The sequence below is a fragment of the Egretta garzetta genome, unplaced genomic scaffold (genome assembly GCF_000687185.1).
Source record: "Egretta garzetta isolate BGI_Z169 unplaced genomic scaffold, ASM68718v1 scaffold255, whole genome shotgun sequence".
Classification (NCBI taxonomy): domain Eukaryota; kingdom Metazoa; phylum Chordata; class Aves; order Pelecaniformes; family Ardeidae; genus Egretta; species Egretta garzetta.
Window position 1 is genome coordinate 11,712 of NW_009259797.1, and position 7,842 is coordinate 19,553.

Consider the following 7,842-nt stretch of genomic DNA (forward strand, 5'->3'; position numbering starts at 1 on the left):
CGGCTTGGTGGCACCTGACATCCAGGCAAGGTCAAACCATCACAACTGAAGATGGGCCTATGACCCTATGCAGTCAAGTGTCTCCAACAAGATCTGCACCTGAGATACTGGATTTTCCTCCTGCTCTTCCAGAAACATTGTGCTGTTTTTATCCGCACTCCTGCAGCAGCAGCTCGTGTCTTTGGTGGGATTGCTCAGGGTTAGGATGGAAGCTCCATGCTCAGGACTAGTTTGATGAGCTTATTATTGTGTATCTAAATGTAATTTAAAAGCAGAAACAGAAGATACATAAGGCATCTAGCTCGTCCCTGTCAGCGGTTAACTGTTCCTTGAAAGCTCTGCTTTGTCTAGTTCAGTCATAAATGTCTGGAAGTTGGAAGTTTGGAAGCTCTTATCCAGTCCAGTACCTCTTTCTGTCAGCAGATCCTCATTAGGGCTGGTTGAATTTTTCACTGGGAATACATTTTTCTTTTGAACTGAACCTTCTTTTGTCCCCTCCTCTTGCGAATCTCCTACAGCCTCACTGAACACTGCTGCTATCATCTGCCATTTAAGTGGTATCTTTAATTGGAGCCTGGGAAAGAGAAATGCATTCCAACCTCCCTGTAATAACTATATCACCTACAGCTTTCAAATCTGAGCAAACTTTTCTATTAAATCAGGGTTTATTTGACTTATAATACATAGAGAGACAAAACAAATATCTACAAGAAATAATGCAGTTTAGGCTAATGACAGGCTGCCTGAAAACCCTCCCAGGTAGTATAAGAAAAAAACTGCAGAACATGTTTTGCGCAAAATGCTGTATAAATACATAGAAAATGCACTTCTGCTTTGCTGGTTTCACATATTACAAGATATATAGCCCCGGAGTATGAGTAAGGGAGTAAGACCTCTTCTTTTGCTCATTACCAGGTAATTCAACTGTTGGAGCAGAAATAGATATGTATTAATGAAACACAGACTGCTTTTAGCAAGGCTAGGCAAAAAGTGATGGATTCCTTCTCGGTTTGGCTAGAGACTGAAACAAGAAAAGGAGCAGCTGTGGAAGTGTAAAGGCAACAATATTCACACATTCATAGAGCTTAAAGATGAAAAATGGATCAGGAGATCACCAAACCTGAGTCCAGTGCATTACAGACCTGACATCCAGTAACCTCAGTCCTTAAAGAAAAAGGCTTCAGGTCATTATGCAAGAACATCAAGACGATGAAAACCCAACACCTCCTGTGGTATTTTCCTCAAGAGCTTAGTCCCCCTCAGTGCTAGAATTTTGTTTGTAGTTTCTAATTGTTGTTTGTCTCCTTTCAGGCATCTTTAAAAAAAATATATTCCCCGCCAGATTAAAACCCCCTTCAAAACTTGCTATTTTCTCTGATAAAGGTATTCCAACATTTGAATAACATAATTTATTGATTATCTTTGAAAACAGATTGAACTCTTAAGTCTCTCATTGAAGAATAACTTTTTATGATCTTTTATTTTGTAGTCTTTCTCTAGTGCAGTGTCTGTTCACGCTGAGCTGCCTGTCCACTATAATCTTTGCAGATTTTATTGCTTCCCCTCAGTGCATAGCTATTGCATTTCTTTTTCCCATGCATATGAATTTACACATATTTGAATTAAATCACTTCCCCAACACCAGCTTGCTCTAAATGATGCCCTGTCTCTGTTACTATTTTCCACTCAGATGTTTTTTCCATCATCAGCTCTACAAAACTTATCTGCAGTGATTTGATATTCGCTTCTAGTTCATTGATGAAAATGTTGAATAGTGCCAGGTCTAATATTGATCACCAGCTGTGATGGCTAAAACATTTTCAGGCTGACAAGGCAGTGAGAAGCTCTGGATAATTTGGATGAAGATCCAGGCCATGAGAATTTGGGGTACATGTGAATATGCCAGCAAGAGGCAGCCCTGGGGCAATGTTAGTGGACGATACTGCTGCCAGAAACCAGGGTGCATTGCTGCATGGACCTGTCCTGTATGAACACGCCGTGTTGTTTGGTGGTCCCACAGAGCCACCATCAGGGACAGAAGGTTTAAGGGCTTTCCAACAACAACATATCAGTGAAGGAGTCTGGAGAGTGTGGTTCAGCCCTCAACTTCACTACTGATCTACTGGGGGGCATTGGGTTAATCCCTACATCCCTTGTGTCTTAGGTCCCCTGGTAGGAGAAATAAGAGGGAAAAATTTCTTCCCCAAAAGGGTTGTCAAGCATTGGAACAGGCTGCCCAGGGAAGTGGTTGAGTCCCCACCCCTGGAGGTATTTAAAAGAAGGATAGATGAGGTGCTTAGGGACATGGTTTAGTGGTGGGACGGCAGGGTTAGGTTAAAGGTTGGACTTGATGATCTTAAAGGTCTTTTCCAACCTAAACGATTCTATGATTCTCAAGCTGTTTTGAGATCATTAGGCTATGGCCACCACAGGTAATTTTGAACCACTGCAAGGTCAAACTGGGGTAACTTGGCATTGTGTTGGCCCTGTTCTAAGCCCTGTATGTTGGCATGGGCACATGAAATGGCACAGAATCTCTTGTGGATATGAGCTCTTTGAGGGAAATACTGTGTATTTCTGGCTTGTGTGCTAGATGCTAAGGCCAAAATAGAGCCTTATGATAGAACCTTATGATAGTCAAAATGAACTTTTAGCCTAACATGGAAGGTCTTGAATATCCAATAATTCCTGCAGTTGGTTTTGGCGTGGAATATAAAATACCTTTGTAATAGTACTTACTGTTTTAAAGCTATGATAGAGACTTCGCCTTCTTAGCGCTGCATCTACACTGACTGCCATGTTAGTTCCTGTTTTTAAGTTGTCTCTCACTTCTTAAAAACTGCATTTTTTTTTCCAGCCTTATAGTCCTAGCTTCAGTCCGTAATCTTTGTGCCTTGCTATGGCATTTACCTATTACAGAGGGAATCCTTTGCATCCATTCCTCAAGGAGGCATGAAACAATCACACCTGAATTATTGCTTAATTTTCTCTTTGATAGATAAATATGTCAAGTTTCTGTTCTCTCTCTGCAAAGTAGCTTGCATATGGACTGTGCTATTTTCTCCCTGGTGACATCCTAGGGTTGGACTAGATGATCTCCCAAGGTCCCTTCCAACCCTTGCCATTCTGTGATTCTGTGTGACATTTTCTTCTGGAAATTTTGAGATTTTTAGCCTGATAGGCCAAGGCAATCAATTACATAGTTGCATATGTGGATCTTTGCCTGTCATATTACCTTTTACTGACCTTGACACATTCTGGCCAAGTCACCAGTCTGGCAGAGGGCATAGCTATCACCTTTAAACTTTTGTCAAAACTGTAACTCTGGGAAAGGCATTCAAATTAATCCTGTGTGATTGCCATCTGCTCTGACTACTGCGCTCACCCATGGAGCGTGCTGATCCAGCGCTCCCAAACCTTGCAAGCAACCACAGCCTGCACCAACTTTTGCCCCTTCAGCTTCTAGGAGATGGATGGTGAGTTTTGCTAAAGGAGGGAAGGAAACAAGAGGCTCTAAGTGTCATTAAACACAAATCTGTGTGATATCAGGCTTCACTAGATTAATTCTTCATGGAGAAACCTGTTTACATAGTCAACAGCAACTGTGATAACTGGGGAGATTAGATGGATTAAATGAGTCTACTTGGTGTTTTTTATTGTTCTCGGGCCTCGCTCCAGAGTCTGTTTGTATTTGGAGTCTGTCATCTGGAAAGAGAGGGAACAGATAGACTATAAAATAGAAAAGTGTATTTGCAGAGAACAAAAAAATTACTTAAAAGAACACGGGGCAGGTGTACATGGCACTGCATTGGTTTTAACTTGGCTCTGGAAATGGAAGGATTACTTGTGTTGATAATGTCCCTTCAACAAGGGCTTTGATCTTATACCATAAAACTAGAAGAGAAATGTGGAGACACTTGACAGAGAATTCTCTGGCCTGTAGCTGTGAAGTAAAAACAATTGGTTTATGCCATTAGTTTCGCAGAGGCAGAACAGAGAGTTGATGGTCTTTCTTCTACTGATAAATGTAAAGTCCAGAAAGCATTTCTACAAGAGTGGTGATGTTTGCACCTTTGAAATGTTCCCCTTGATGGGAAGGCCAGAGACCAGCAAGTCTCAAAGTCTTATCGTTACCTCGTTATGGAGCAGTCTTCATGTTAATTGACTGGTTTTCTGAGAATTGGGGTTATTTTTCAAATGATATGTGGGAATATGAACTCTCATGTTCCTCATTTCAGTGATTTCTTCTGGGACAAAACCCCATCCTGAGTCTGTGAAGGACAAAGTATAGAAAGATGAAAAATGATATTTTATGTGTTAGCACAAGTGATATAACCACAGCTGAAAGTGTAATAATTTTCAATAGTGTAGTTGAAGGGAGGAAGAAATAGAGTATGTCTGTGGAGCTCTCTACCTGTATGTGCTTCACTAGCACAGTATCTGAGATTCTAAATTACAGTATCGTATTTTGCCTCATAATATGCCTGCAAGATAGTGAAGCTGTATTTCTATTTCATGGACAGTGGGAAAGGAGGAAGGTTAGTATTTTTCTAAATTTGCTAGTACTTCTGTGCATCTGACAAAGAAAGTTGTCAATATACTTGCAAATGAGATCCAAGATATCTCAAAATGAGTAGCCAAACTCCAAAACAAGAAAAAAATCAATATATTCTTTTGGAAAATATTGGTTAAGGTCAGTATCCAAAACTTCTTGACTATAAGGTGCAAAGTTGGCATAATGTTATTTACTTTTATGGAGGTATTCCAGCCTAACAGAGAAATAGGTAGCCAGCCTAGCAGAGAAAAAGATTTGGTCCTCAGAGGCACGAAGAAAAAAATTAGTGTGTTTATAAATAATAAAACTTGCCAGATTTTATTTTTTTTATATAATTACTAAGACGGTCATTGAAAGCAAAGTCATTGATCTAGTTTATTGTTACTGGACTATAGCACATAATTTCATTAAGCAGTGGGCATGAAATACAGTGTCTGAAAAACTCACACTCAGAAAGAATTCAGATAAGCCTGCATACGAGCTCTCCTTGGACTGAAAATGAAATGAAGAACGTATAAGGTTAGGACTAAGGGTAATATTTTTGGCAGAGTGAGGCGGTAAGCCAAAGATTTTTGTAACTTCTGTTGTCAAGTAATTTCCTTGGTAATGATGCAGAAGGAAAAGAACGTGTGTTAGTGTAATGGAATGTCCTGCACTGAGAGGAGTTGGGTGAAGACAGATGTTGGAAATGGGAGTGAGATCAGAAGCAAAACTAGGGACATATTGTGGAGGAGGAGGAAAGGGAGAAAACATAACATTGGAAACAAAAACTACTGAATGATAAAGATTCAATGTGAAGTGGTTTGGGGCAGTTTGGGACTGACACAGTCCATGAGTCAGGGGTCCACTAACTGTTGTGAGAAATTGGGCAATGAAAGGCTGGTCCCTGCTCTCCAAGTCTAACTGCTAAAATATACAGAAAACAGAAAGGATGGAACTAGAGAGACAAAAAGAGGAAATATTTTGCTTAAATTTGCAAGCAGGTCAGCTGTAGAGCTGCTAGTGAAGCAGAGGACATCCATCTGCCAGACTGGAGAAGCTCTTGAGTATCCTTGAGGCATAAAGTAACAAGTTTCAGTGTTTTGGTAAAATCCATTGGGAAAATAAAGATTCAGGGAGTACTGGAGTTTCTCTTGAAGTTATAGGGAAAGGTAAGTATCCAGGGATTAACAGGAAGTATCTCAAAAGCCCTGGCACTTTATTAAAGATGTATATGTTAAGATGTAGAACTTTTAGAAGGCTGTTCATGCTCCTCAGGTAATTGTAGAGCAGGAACTTTTTTTTTTTAAAATAATGTCTCAGCTCAAATTATAACTTAAGTTACTAATAAATTGTGAATCTTTCCTGCTTGGTCTCAGTGTTTGGGGTTTTTTTTGACAGATCTTAATAAAATCAATATTTGCATAAGGGGATTTTAAATATGAGCTCTTTCCTGCAGGAATTCTGACCTGTCATCTCTGAATGTGTTCATGATCTGTGAGCTGAATACAGGGAAAAACAAATGGGGTGTCATGGCTGTGTGTCAGCCACACCAAGTTCCCAAGGGGAAACATGAAATATCCACCCCCAAAGTTGCAGGGTGCCTTCTGGAGGGATGAAATATTTTATGAGAAATGAGTGCATCATTTGGAACAGTAAATACATTTGATCTTTTTAGAATCTTCTCATGAATCACTTGGAAAAAAAAAAAAAAAAAAAAAAAAAAGAAAGTTAAACACATTTGAGAAATAACCCAGCATGGTTGCCTTTGCTCCACTCCCTTGTGTATGTGAGCAGAGCAGCCGGGGAGGAGCAGTTTATTCTGCTATTAAATCTATAGTCAGTGTTAGGGTTAGAAGAACAGTACACAAACCAGAAGATGGAGGCCTTTGGTATGCATCTAGAACAGATGACCATGTGAGGCCACTCTCAAGTTTATATATTTTCTCTGTCTTTTGGAATTAATGCACACTCACCACCCCACCTGTACTCTTTTGCAAAAGACCAGTGTTCTCATAAAACCTCCTTAAAGGTTGTTGTAAGCATTATTCCCTTCTTCCTCCTTATTTCTTCGATTTCATTCTTTTTGTTTTCCTTTTTCTTTGTATCTTCTTTTCTTTTTCTTGGCCTTTAAAATTTGAAGTTTATCACTTTCAGAATTTTCTCTATTAAGATCAACCCATCCTCAAATTCGGTCAGTGGGTGGTGAGCAGTTGCATTGTGTATCACTTATTTTGTATATTCTCTCTACTCTATTATTATTGTTGTTGTTATTATTGTTATTATTTTCCTCTGCTGTTCTATTAAACTGTCTTTATCTCAACCCATGGGTTTTACTTTTTTTTCTGATTCTCTCCCCCATCCCACTGAGGGAGGGGGGGAGCGAGCGAGCAGCCTGATGGGTTAAACCACAATAGAATCCTAGATTAGTTAGTTCTAATTTAGAAAAGGCTGGTATCCCTGAAGCAGAGGTTTTTCTAGAGCATTACTTATTCCTCTTTCAAAGCAAGAATAATCTGGATAATATAAGACTTTAGGAGAAAAAAGAAAAATACCTATCATTAACTACAATATTAACAGATTAACTATGTCTTCACTAAAGGTTTGTAATCCTGCTCTCCAGACAACTTATGCTCTGTCTGTGTTCACTTATTTTCAGTCTTAGGCAATTGGGCTCTGCAGTGGAGTTTGGCTCCAGTTGTGTAACTGCACAGTAATGGGCTGAAAATCAGAATTAGATGTAAAGATGTCAATGAGTTCCCTTCTGGAAAATAATTAATGAAAGCCATTCTCTTGCTCCAAATATTGCTGTCATTCCATTTGACTGAAATATTCCCTCCTCCACCATGCATTATGTCCCACCAAGCTGGAGTTAATAGTATTCCACTGATATAGCAAATTAAAGTAATTTTCACTGGTGATGACACAGCATGCTCAGGAAACTTTGCCCCCACTTTCATTTTTTCCTATTCTTCCAACATGATTCACCCTCCTACATCTTTTTTTTTTTTCCATTGTCTCATGAATAATTTCTCTTTATCTGCATCAAGCAAATGTAATGCTGTATAAAAGCTGGAAACTGCTTCTTTTGCACTGTAGTTGCTATTAATAAGACTCTGGTGCTAAAAGTTCTCTGACCTGATTTTTTTCCCTTGTGAAATGTAATGTTCAATTTGTAAAAATTGGAAAAGACACGAATCGGGTATTCATAGTTTCTCATAGCTTGAGCAGTCTCTCAGATATGGCCTTTGCTTTAGTCCATCATTAGCAAAAGTAGATTCCATGGGCATGCCCTTTTCAAGGTAAAT